The following is a 12,771-nucleotide window of genomic DNA, read 5'->3' on the forward strand; positions in this document are numbered from 1 at the left end:
TGCGAGACTTGTTCACTGAGAATTAAGACTGCTATTTAATAGTAGCCTGTTACTACTCTAAGTTTCCATTCGTCAAAAGGGTGAAAGACCTGAGAGCGTCAACTATCACCTCAGAAATGAGAGCGCTCCGTGCTTAACAAGGAATACCCGAGTAAGTAATATGTGACAATGGAACACAGTTCACGTCACAAGAATACAGACAGCTGGCTGCAGACTATGGGGTTGTTATCACTACATCATCCTCATGCTACCCCAAAGGTCATGGGTTCTTTGAAAGACAAGTGCAAACTGTGAAACGCACACTAGTTAAGGGTCGCAAAACAAAAGAAGACCCATTCCTAGCTCTTCTATCATTATGAGTAACACCTTTAAGGGCTGACATGAAGTCCCCGGCAGTACTTCTAAACGGCAGGAGATATAAAACATCTCTGTTAGAAGAACAGGAGGAAACCAGAAGAAGACTGGCTGATATGCAAGAAGAAGGTCACCAGCATTTTAACAAAAATGCAAAAAAATTGTCAGAACTCTTCAGAGGGCAGCATGTACATATTTAAGAGGCGATGTTGAAAAAATGGACCCCAGCAAAGATCATCAGAGAAGCTGAGACACCAAGCTCCTACATTGTTGAGACAGACTGGCAATCAGCTGAAGAGGTTCAGAATTCACATCTGTTCGACACAAGATGTGATGAAGCAGAAAACTTTAATACCAGAAAAGCATGCAACATCAATATCAAGTGAGGTATCAAGTGAAGAGAACACAGCCATGAATACTGAAACATCAACACAGCAGTTGTCAGGTGAAGTACAACAAGTTACATAACCTACACATGTACCAGCAACACAAGAGCCAAATGGTCGCAGCCAAATCCACAAGCTGGCGAAGCAACATACTGCCGCCAGTGCAATATTGATAAGAACTTTTTAAAAATAGTTGTGAAAATAAACTAGTGTACAAGTTCAGTTACTTAAATTGCACTGGAAAAAAGTGATAAAGAACACTAATTTTTTTAAAATTATCTTGAGAAGGAGGGATGTTATATAATCAGGATAATGTAAACTATTTTGTAACCCCATAAGAAAACACCCTTCTAAATGTAGTAACTACAGTGCACCACTGTAGGGTTTTCGAATGTGAGATGGTGGAAGACATCAGTAAATAAATTTTATTTGAATTTTGCATCTCTAAGTTATTTAAGAAGCTTCTCAAGTAACTCAGAGACATAATGTGCAATCTTAGACAATTCATCGTCCAAGTCAAGAAATTTTTAGATCATTTTCTGCACATGCTCAGTCCATCTCCCACTCTCTCAGCAGTCCACCTTCACCTTGGCTCTCTCAGGCAAACTGTCACTTTTCAACACAAAACCACACAACACATAGGCCAATACACAACACAGAACTCTGTAACAGTATAAATTACTTGAAAAACATTAAGGTAGAGAAAAAAATACATTGTCACTGAAGAAAAAGTCAAATCTGTGGAAAGAAAAAAGCATAGTTTTCTGAAATTGATAAATCTATCACTTTCTGTCCAAAAACAACTGCCCTTCACATCTCTTTTAAACTCCCCCCCTCCTCTCATCTAAAACAAAAGTCCTCTATAGTATGCAACAATACTGACTCTGGCAAAAAGATTTTGTCTGCCTATCTATTTATGAAATTATATAGTTCTCCTGTCAGACTTCGACACCCCAGAGAAAACAAGTTTATCTAATTATACCAACCCATAACTACCAGCATTCTGGTAAATCTCTTCTGCACCCTTTCTGAAGCCCCCACATCCTTCCTGTAATGGGGCAACCAGAATTTTACACAATATGCCAAAAGCAGCCTAACCAAAGTTTCATAAACCTGCAATGCAACTTTCTTTCTCTTCTACTCAGTGCTGTAACCCTGTTTTCTTGCTTGACTGAGATTTTAAAAAAAATAAGCCTTCAATGTGTCCCATTATCAGGAAGTTATCCTCAGTAAGGGGCAGTTCATCTCACTTGTGTTAATCCAGGGTGAAATAATTTTTGTTCTAAATCAGCCTGGTGGACAGTGATTAGTGAACGTTGTAGCGGCCTGTGGCCCACTCCGCGGCCAGATAATTGGATGTGACTTCTGAGAACCAGCAGCTTCAGAACTGTACTAGTCTGGTGCCTGGGGTGGACCCCCCCCCCCACCCCCCCCCCCCACCCCCCCCATCAATACGCTAGTGCACAAAGATACATACAGACACAGGTCTCACTCACTTCTGAACTGAAAAAGTAAAGTAGTATTGATGGAGACATGATTGTTGAGATCATTTGGAATTCTCGTCACCAATGAGATAATTTGGAATGGATGATAATAAGATTGGTCAGAAAAAATATAATTATAATGTTAACCAAAGATAACAACAGTAAAAATAAGAGAAACATTGGAAGAGCAAAAACATGTTATGAAAATAAAAAGAACAAAGTGATTTTATTTGGAAGTTACCTCAATTATGTCGTACTAACAGTGTTGCAAAGTCACATCTTTCACATCAACATAACAAGTTTATTTCTTCAAACCAACTTTCAAATTTTTCCCAAAACAGTCCTACTCCCCACCTTGAGAATGTACGGTCTAGCCTTTAACCACCATTCCTAACCTACTTTCTTTAATCAAATTTAGTTACCTTTATTATTTTCTTGGCTATAGTTATATGGAAGGATGGATGTAAATACATTGAAATACCCATTAAAATGTACAGAATATTCTTTTGACAAATGTCAAAATTTCTTCGTGGCTTGTGAATGAGCACAACTAGAGGAAATTATTAATATAGTCATGATGAATAGAAGAATCTTCCAATTATTTTACATGTGGATTTAATGCTAATTTCTACCCACAAACTCGATAAAAAGAGATTTTTTTATTTCTCTTAAAATGTTCAAAAATTGTATCCTTTCAAAAATTGAACAATTGCAGAGCAATAGCACCATTTGGAGTCAGAAATAGGGCACTACAAAATAGGGCATTACAAAATAGGGCATTACAAAATAGGGCATTACAAAATAGGGCATTACAAAATAGGGCATTACAAAATAGGGCATTACAAAATTATTCCCAAGATTTACTTGCATTTCAGAGTAAAAGTAAAACTCACCAAGAATAAGTTATGTTTACATTATCAGTGTAAAATACCAAAACAGTTTCATGGAATTACGATGAGACTATAAACCAGGATCTGGATTGTTATTGAGCTTCCTCAGTAACAATCCATGAAACAAATGGCTGCAACCCAGAGATCACGGATGGCACACCTTTTCAAACTGAAGCACACCAAGCAACCACTTCCACCAATGGCTACCACATAATACACTCTGGGTGCACTTGTAAGCCCAACCCAAAGTATCAGGATTAAACTGAGATGACTGTTCATTGCCGAACTATAATTATTGTAATGCTCGACACCTCCATGGATTGTAGTATGTGAAGGGGATTGCCCAAGAAAGGGGATGTAGACAGCAGCTTCTATTGGCTGTCTGCACCCTCTAGCCATCGTACTCTCCCTGACGCTATTTTGTGCATGCACAAGTCTCCACAAATTGCGTTAGTTAAAAAAAGAGACGATGTAGCGGCGGCTACTCTGCTAACTGAAGGATCGCACACCCAGACAGGTTGAGTTCAGTGAGCAAAAACTGATTTATTGCAGGCTGCCTGGCTGGTCTTATACTCCCAGCCCGGACTTGGCTGAGAACCACGTTGGGGGGCCCCCGACGTCACCGGGATGTCACCTGGGTCCCCAAGCGCGGGCTTCTGAGCCCGGTGCCAAGGTCGGGAGGAAACCCCCAATGGTGCCATTTTGGCCGGCTGCCCTGCCACGTGCATGACAAGTGGGGCCGGTTCGCCTACCTAATGGCGTACCGCCACAACGGGGCTTGGCTGGTGTCAGATGCATTTCCAGGGGCTCCTGTTATACATTGTATTGTTGAATTTAACAGTAAAGTACTCGTCAGAGGTTACCACTTTGTGTTGTCCAGTTATTCGATGCATTATCAAACACAATTTGCAATTGTTCCCTTTCTCTGCTGCATGGAATTCTGGGAGGGCAGATCCATCATCACTTTTTCCCACTACCAACTTTCCCATGCTATATAAATCGTATGCTATAGCGCTATCAACTTTTCCAGCCTGTTTAAAATTGTCCACTATTTATTGCTAGCACTTTCCCATGGTTCCTTATAAAGGTTTACCTGGGTCAGTACAACTGGGGCTGAGGAGCTCATACTGTGCTGTACATAAAGCTTAATTACGTTATAATTAAGCATGATTTGTTCAAATATAAGATCATAATACATTGATCAGGATTTAAGGAAGGTCCACCATTGCAGGCTGCATCATGACGTCACCAGCAGAAGGGACAGTGCTCACCCGGGGTTGGCTCCTTGCAAGTGTGAAAGTGTTCAGTGTCGCAGTTTGGAGTGGTCAAGTGTGAAAAGCCAATCCCCCATTCCTATCCCAGGACACTGGACAGCCAATTTAGCGGGATGCCAGTGTGAAAGGGGCGAGATCTGACTCCATTAGCGCCAAAGGTGACTAAATTGCAATACAGAGATGCGTAATGAGTCCGTGCGGACTCCCCAGAGATGATTCATCATGACCTGCATTGGATTTTTTTCTCATCCTTCCCAAACCTGACCTGCTCTGACTCCCCTCTTTCCTCTGCGCTCCGCGCGGTTCGGCCTGAAACGCGATCTCTTCGCCTCCACCTCTATCCCTTGGCAGCAGTGTCCCCCCCCCCCCCCCCCCCCATCTTTCCCCCCATCCCCATCTTTCCCCCCCATCCGTCCCCCCCCATCCCCATCCCCATCCCCATCCCCATCCCACCGGCATCGACTCCGAATTCCGCAATCTCTCGTGTCTCCGCTCTGTCCGCCGGTTCCTCGCCCGCCTTCCACTTCAATCAAGCTACTGAAAGGTTCCCCCACCCCCACCGCTAATGTACGGCTCCTCACCTGAGAACCGGCAGGGTCTCGCGGCAGTCGATTCAAACGGGCAAGAACCCGCGCGGAGCCTAGATCCTCCCACCTAGTAGGAGGGGGAGGGACAAAACTCGTCGACCATGATCATCGGAACAACCAGTCAGGCTGGATCAAACACCGGGGTATATTTGGACCAAATCATTGTATTCCGTTGAGATCAAGTATCCCGCAGTAAAATTCTGTGAGTAATCTTTGTTTAATATTTGCACCCCTTTCTTTGGAGTTTTGGACTGTACCTTTCTGTGTCACGCGATTAAATGTCCCCCATTAAGAGATCTGTTTATTGGAAGAATTCAGTTCGAAGATGAAACATTGAGAAATAACCCTATGTCCAACGACTTGAGATGATCCCAATTCTCGGATGTTTTCGGGCTCGCCTTTCCTGAGCTAGAAAGGTTGCGACGCTTTAGTTCCACATTGTCGGAACTAAAGCGGTGGCTTCTTGTGCCGTCGGGACTGAGAAGCTGGGACGCAGGACAAACTGTGGCCGCGTGAGTGTTTGAAGGCCGCTGGTTGAGATTTTCTGGGATGGACGCGAACCAACTTTATTATTGTTGAGAAGATTTTGCAAACACGTGCTTTCATTGTAATTTGGGCCACAGTTGATCGTTGCCGGATTTCAAGTTTGCAGTTGATGAACCAGGTGCTGGTCCATGCCACGTGATTGAATTCTGTGAACCCAGCCATCAAAATAGTTGGAGAACAGGAAAATGTTGCGGGGTCATGCAAAACACAAAAAGTGTTGGAGAAACAGCAGGTCACACGGCATCCAGAGGAAGTAATGATGCAGTGGGCGAAGAATGAAGGAGGCCCGAAATGTCGACTGTCTTCTATGAGATGCTGTGCGACCTGCTGAGTTTTTCCAGCACTTTGAACGACCAAGCTGACAATTGTCCAATCTCTCGGGTGGACTAAGTTTACTAATTCTATGTTTACTTAAGTGCTGGCAAAAAAAAGATTCTGAGGTCCTGCGTTTGTTTTAATTGTTGTTCAAGAGAGACGGGATATATAGTAAATTAGCTTAAGACTCATCCAAGCAATTATACTCATGATTGGTGGGGGTGGGGGGGGTGAGGTGGGGGGGTGGGGGGTAGAAGACAGACGTGTAAATCCACCTCCCCCCAGCTATTTTTTTTTTTAAATACCAGTTTTTAAAATTTACATAAGTGATTAAAAGTAGTAGTCTCAGTTTTTGGAATACTGGAGGAATGTAATGACTACTTTGGCTTGGCTTCGCGGACGAAGATTTATGGAGGGGGTAAATGTCCACGTCAGCTGCAGGCTCGTTTGTGGCTGACAAGTCCGATGCGGGACAGGCAGACACAGTTGCAGCGGTTGCAGGGGAAAATTGGTTGGTTGGGGTTGGGTGTTGGGTTTTTCCTCCTTTGTCTTTTGTCAGTGAGGTGGGCTCTGCGGTCTTCTTCAAAGGAGGTTGCTGCCCGCCGAACTGTGAGGCGCCAAGATGCACGGTTGGAGGCGATATCAGCCCACTGGCGGTAGTCATTGTGGAAGGCACCAAGAGATTTCTTTAGGCAGCCCTTGTACCTTTTCTTTGGTGCACCTCTGTCATGGTGGCCAGTGGAGAGCTCGCCATATAACACGATCTTGGAAAGGCGATGGTCCTCCATTCTGGAGACGTGACCCACCCAGCGCAGCTGGATCTTCAGCAGCGTGGACTCGATGCTGTCGACCTCTGCCATCTCGAGTACTTCGACGTTAGGGATGAAAGCGCTCCAGTGAATGTTGAGGATGGAGCGGAGACAACACTGGTGGAAGCGTTCTAGGAGCCGTAGGTGATGCTGGTAGAGGACCCATGATTCGGAGCCGAACAGGAGTGTGGGTATGACAACGACTCTGTATACGCTTATCTTTGTGAGGTTTTTCAGTTGGTTGTTTTTCCAGAATCTTTTGTGTAGTCTTCCAAAGGCGCTATTTGCCTTGGCGAGTTTGTTGTCTATCTCGTTGTCGATCCTTGCATCTGATGAAATGGTGCAGCCGAGATAGGTAAACTGGTTGACCGTTTTGAGTTTTGTGTGCCCGATGGAGATGTGGGGGGGGGGGGGGGCTGATGGAGGACCTCAGTTTTCTTCAGGCTGACTTCCAGGCCAAACATTTTGGCAGTTTCTGCAAAACAGGACGTCAAGCGCTGAAGAGCTGGCTCTGAATGGGCAACTAAAGCGGCATCGTCTGCAAAGAGTAGTTCACGGACAAGTTTCTCGTGTCTTGGTGTGAGCTTGCAGGCGCCTCAGATTGAAGAGACTGCCATCCTTGCGGTACCGGATGTAAACAGCGTCTTCATTGTTGAGGTCTTTCATGGCCATGAAATGGCTACTAATGTGGAAAAAAAAAACGAAAGCTCAATTATAGAAGAAACTACCTTATAAAAGTGTCAAAGAATTGAGGCCTATCTGTCCATTTGAAACCACAGAATCATCGATGGGAGTTCCCAGGCCTCAGAGGACTCCTGCTCGGCTAAGTATGACATCGACACTGATCCTGCCTCCGCAAGATGGCGCTGGCTTGACGACGTTCGGCTGGTGCTGACCCGCGCTCCCGTGAAGTTGGGCGCGAGGGCGGTCCGGCTGAGAGAGAAGCCCGCGATGTTGCCGGGTGAACTGGGGACACGCAGTGTAGCGTCGGAGGACACACCTGCGCGATTGGTGGTTCTGCCGGGCATGCGCAGTGCTTCAAGGGTACACGACTTATTGAAACGGGTGTGGGCTGTGGGGGAGCCTGAGCGACAGCGCCCCGACGAGGTTAGTGTGCAATCCTCGGGTGTTCAGACCCATAGCTGTACCGGAAGAGGACCGACTGACTGAAGAAGAGGACCTCACTTTACTGGGAAGTACACAGGAACAAATAGAGGATGAAACTAAGGAAGGTAGACCTCAAAGGGAGGTGATGGAACCCAGAATGGATTCTGTGTGTGCTGTTTTGGAAGGGATTGGTTACCAAATGGATAATATGTCAAAACAGGTGACTTGAGGATTTTTGGAAATGAAAAGTAAAATGAGCACTATGTATAAAATCAGTAGATAAAGTACAAGATAATTAAAAAAAAAAAATTGAAGCAGCTTTTTTTGAATGTAAAAATCAAGTGGAACATAATAGGGAAAAAGTGGAGGATTCTTTTGTGGATTGGGGTATTCAGAAAAAGGAATTATTGATGAAAATTGATTCATTGGAAAATCAAAGTCTGAGGAATAATGTAAAAATAGTGGATCTCCCAGAAGATATTGAAAGATTCTGATCAGATTAAAATTTTTCAAGAAATGGATTCCTGAGGCAAGGAGTTTTTCCGGAAGGTTTGGAGTTGAATCGAGCTCATAGAGCATTAAGGAAGAAGCCGTTTCCAGGAAAATCACCACGGGCGGTTTTAATTCTTTGTTTGAAATATCAAGATAGGGAAATGATATTACAACTGGTGGTGCAGAAGGCACAACAAACTCAAACTTCAATGATGATTCAAAATAATAGTATTTTTTAATGCGGATTTGAGTCAAGAAATTATTAGGCAACGTCGGGAATTTAACTCAGCCAAAGAAGTATTGTGGCTGAAGGATTATAAATGTGCTTTTCGTTATCCTGTGATGTTTAAAAGTTATTTATGGCAATTTTCAATATCAATTTTTTGAAAATGATCATGATGCATTAATTTTTGCCAATTCGTTGCCAGATTTGTGAGGGAATGGTTGATCTTTATCACTTAAAAGAAGGGGGAATGGGAAGCATGGAAAGAAAGAAGAGCTGACACAAAGTCTTTTTGATATTGAAGACCTGGAACAGTCATTGGGACTAGAATCATTGGGTTGATTATATTTATTATATTTGATTGTGTTTTACTGAATAATGTACACATGTCTGGCTGGGGGTGGGGGGGGGATGTGTGTGAGTGACATTGAAATCTTTTTTTTGAAGACTTTATTTAAAATTTTATAACATGAATACAATAGAGAATAACATTTAAAGAAAAATTTTTAAAAACTACACAAAATAACCCCCCCCCCGTTAATTGTAACACAATATTAGTAATCTAACTTAAAATTAGTCCAACCCTCCCACCTCAAAAGAGTTAAATTAACAATATTATATATTGAAAAAAAATACCCACTTACAAAAAAAGAGATAAAACTTAATCTAAAAAAAAATTCTAACAACAAAATTTTTTTTATCAATACTAAAATATCACGCTTAAACATATATTTAAATCAAACTTAAATGCATATAATTAGCAAACGGAGTCCACTTTAACCTATAAAAAGACATCCTATCCTGAATTGAAAAAGATATCCTTTCCATAGTCAAACAAAATTTCATCTCCAAATACCACTTATCTAAAGTTAATATATTTTTATCTTTCCAAGTAAGTGCTATACATTTCTTAGCCACGACTAAAGCTAAATAGATAAAGGAAATCTGATAATCCTCTAAACCTCAATCAATTAATGATTGCATGTTCCCTAATAAAAATATATCGGGATCTAATACAAGATGGATATTATATAAACTGTTAAAAATAGATTGAATACCTTTCCAAAACTGTTGCAATCGATCACAAAGCCAAATAGTATGCAAAAAAGTATTGGCCGTCTGATCACATCGAAAACAAGAATCCAACTTACTAAAACCAAATTTTTTAAATTTCTCCGGCGTTAAATATAGCTGATGAATAAAATTATAATTAATCATCGCTAGTCTAGTGTTAATTAATTTCCGAATACTATTCTGACAAATTTCCATCCAGGCTTCTTCAGCTATTTTATGTCCTATATCTTTTTCCCATTTCAACTTATCTTTATCCCAGTCTTTTTTACTATCAATTTCTTGTAAAATACATTGCAAATCAGATATATATCCCTTTTTTGGTATTGAAAGTACATATTCTTCAAAACTAGACTCAGGTAATAAAATCATATGTCGACCACATAACTGTTTTACAAAAGATCTTAATTGAGGAAATTTTTCTAAAATAACCGCCATTTCTATCTTTACCCAACTAGGTGGGTTGTCTATATTCATTAATGCACTAAGAAATTTAAATTGAGCTGCTTCATAATAATGCTGAAAATTCGGTAATCTTAAACCTCCAAATTGAAAATCCCACATCAATTTTCTCATTGCTACTCTCGGAAATTTTCCCTTCCCTAAGAATTCTCTAATCGCTTGATATAAGTCCTTAAAGAAACTTTTAAAAAAAAAAATAAGGAATTGATTGAAACAGATATTGTATTCTAGGAAAAATATTCATTTTTATGGTATTAATCCTCCCTACTAAACCCAAAGGTAGATCCCTCCACCTAATCAAATCTTACTTAATCCTTTTTATTAAAGGAAGATAATTAATTGAGTATAATTCTTGAAATTTTGTATTAACATTAATTCCTAAATATTTAGTAGTCCACTTAAAATTTGTAATATTTTTATACACTGAATAATCATCTTTACAAATTGGCAAAATTTCACTTTTAGCACAATTTACTTTATGACATTGAAATCTTTGACAGTCATCTGCTGCTAGTGGGTTTTACCACACCCAGACTTTTAGGGCGTTACAACCTTTGGGTGTTTTTTTTTAGGGGTGATTTTTTTTTTTCTTTATTTTACTTTATTTGACGTTTTTATGGGAGGGTTTGTGATTTTAAGGATTTATAAGGGGAGCTATATTTTGTAGTGGGTGAATATATTGTTAGTTTGTAGAATGTCTAATTTGAAATTTGCAACTTTTAATGTTCAGGGGTTGAATAATCCAATTAAGCAGAAGCGAGTATTGGCCTATATATAAAATAAATACTCATGATTTGTGCTGCCTGAATAGTGGAAAGACTTTATCTTGTGTGTCAGGTGTAGTTAGCTACTGGCTGTGGGATACCAGACCAGGTTTTGTAGTTATATTTGTACTGTGAACTTATGGTTGTTGGAGACCCTCTCAGGATATTGATGGTGAGGGATTCAGCAGAGAAAATGTATTTTATTTTCAAGGGTAGCTGTTTATTACCATCTTGTTTTATATATACAGGCAGATGAAACAGTGTTCTCTGGACCATGGTGTACACACACATTACACAGCACATAGTAATTACAATAGAGATATAATTTTGAAAGAAAATAATTTACTCAGTTACAGGATAGAGAGTTTATCAATCTCACTCTGTGGGAGGAAGCTATTTTCCCAGCTTGGCAGTCCTGATTTTGGTATTCCTGTACCTCCTTTGAAAAGTTCAAAGATACTGTGTGATGGATGTGTGACAGATTATCTTGTGTTTTATATTGTAAATAGATATGTTTTTATGAGATAATTTGGGGCAGGTTTTTGTGTAGATCACATACAAACACTTCAAAACAGATATCATTTAAAATACTGGAGTTCTGCTCAAGTTTTTTTTAAATTTTTTTATTTTTCACACCATAAACCACATTGACCATGACACATACATTTTCCTTTTCAAATATATACAGTGTCATTATCTCTCCCTCCTCCCATCCCACCTCCCCCCCCATCCATTTAAAGTACAAAATCTAAGATACATTAAACCAGTCAAACAATGTTGTCATTTAATAAAAATAAACAAGAAATTCCACTGAGTCAATTCTTTTCATTTCCTTCTCCTTTCGTTAATTTAGGTGGTAAATGTCCCCGCTAGGTTTTCTCTATTGTGTTTCATGTATGGCTCCCATATTTGTTCAAATATTTCAATATTATTTCTTAAACTATATGTTAATTTTTCTAATGGAATACATTTATTCATTTCTATATACCATTGTTGTATTCTCAAATTATCTTCCAATTTCCAGGTTGACATAGTACATTTTTTTGCTACGGCTAGAGCTATCTTAACAAATCTTTTTTGTGCACCATCCAAATCCTTTGTTTTTATGTTACTTAGGAGGAAGATCTCTGGGTTTTCTGTAATTTTATTTAATATCTGGTTTAGATCTTCCCAAAATTTTTCTACTTTCTCACATGTCCAGATTGCATGAATTGTTGTTCCCATTTCTTTTTTACAACGAAAACATCTGTCAGATACTGTTGGGTCCCATTTATTTAACTTTTGAGGTGTAATGTATAGCCTGTGTATCCAGTTATATTGTATCATACGTAACCTCGTATTTATTGTATTTCTCATCGTTCCAGAACATAACTTCTCCCATGTTTCCTTTTTTTATCTTTATATTTAAATCTTGTTCCCATTTTTGTTTAGTTTTACCATTTGTTTCCTCATTCTCCTTTTCTTGCAGTTTAATATACAGATTTGTTATAAATCTTTTGATTATCATTGTATCTGTAATCACATATTCAAAGTTACCTCCCTCTGGTAACCTCAGACTGCTTCCTAATTTGTCCTTCAAGTAGGATCTCAATTGGTAATATGCCAGCACTGTATCTTGAGTTATATTGTATTTATCTTTCATTTGTTCAAAGGATAATAATCTATTTCCTGAAAAACAATTTTCTATTCTTTTGATCCCTTTTTTCTCCCATTCTCTAAAGGAAAGGTTATCTATTGTAAAAGAGAGTAACTCATTTTGCGTCATTATTAGTTTTGGTAATTGGTAATTTATTTTATTCCTTTCTACATGAATCTTCTTCCAAATATTGAGCAGATGATGTAATACTGGAGAATTCCTACGTTGTGCCAATTTTTCATCCCATTTATGTGTTCAGGTATCTTTTTCTGCTCAAGTTAAGACAGGATGTCTCTGAATGCTTTTGCAAAAACTTTGGGGAGTGCCCAAGGGACTTCACTAATGGATTGTTGTTTTGAAAAGAAACATGA

The 12,771-nt window shown here is 39.8% G+C and overlaps 2 protein-coding genes across 12 annotated transcripts in view; one reads left to right on the forward strand and one right to left on the reverse strand.

Moving 5' to 3' along the window:
* Nucleotides 1-12,771, reverse strand: part of cenpp (centromere protein P) — a 343,661-nt gene that overhangs the window by 312,022 nt on the left and 18,868 nt on the right. For 3 of the 9 annotated variants that reach the window (XM_069937250.1, XM_069937257.1, XM_069937249.1), the window contains exon 1: nucleotides 4,842-4,957. The exons of 4 other annotated variants lie outside the window; for them this stretch is intronic. The gene's annotated coding sequence lies outside the window, so the exon portion shown is untranslated. 2 more of the 9 variants (XM_069937258.1, XM_069937256.1) reach the window with 2 other exon arrangements.
* The window catches only part of nol8 (nucleolar protein 8), a 68,228-nt gene continuing 60,518 nt past the window's right edge, over nucleotides 5,062-12,771 (forward strand). The window contains exon 1 of one of the 3 annotated variants that reach the window (XM_069937246.1): nucleotides 5,062-5,177. The gene's annotated coding sequence lies outside the window, so the exon portion shown is untranslated. The other 2 variants (XM_069937247.1, XM_069937245.1) reach the window with 2 other exon arrangements.

The sequence above is a fragment of the Narcine bancroftii genome, chromosome 5 (assembly GCF_036971445.1).
Source record: "Narcine bancroftii isolate sNarBan1 chromosome 5, sNarBan1.hap1, whole genome shotgun sequence".
Lineage (NCBI taxonomy): Eukaryota > Metazoa > Chordata > Chondrichthyes > Torpediniformes > Narcinidae > Narcine > Narcine bancroftii.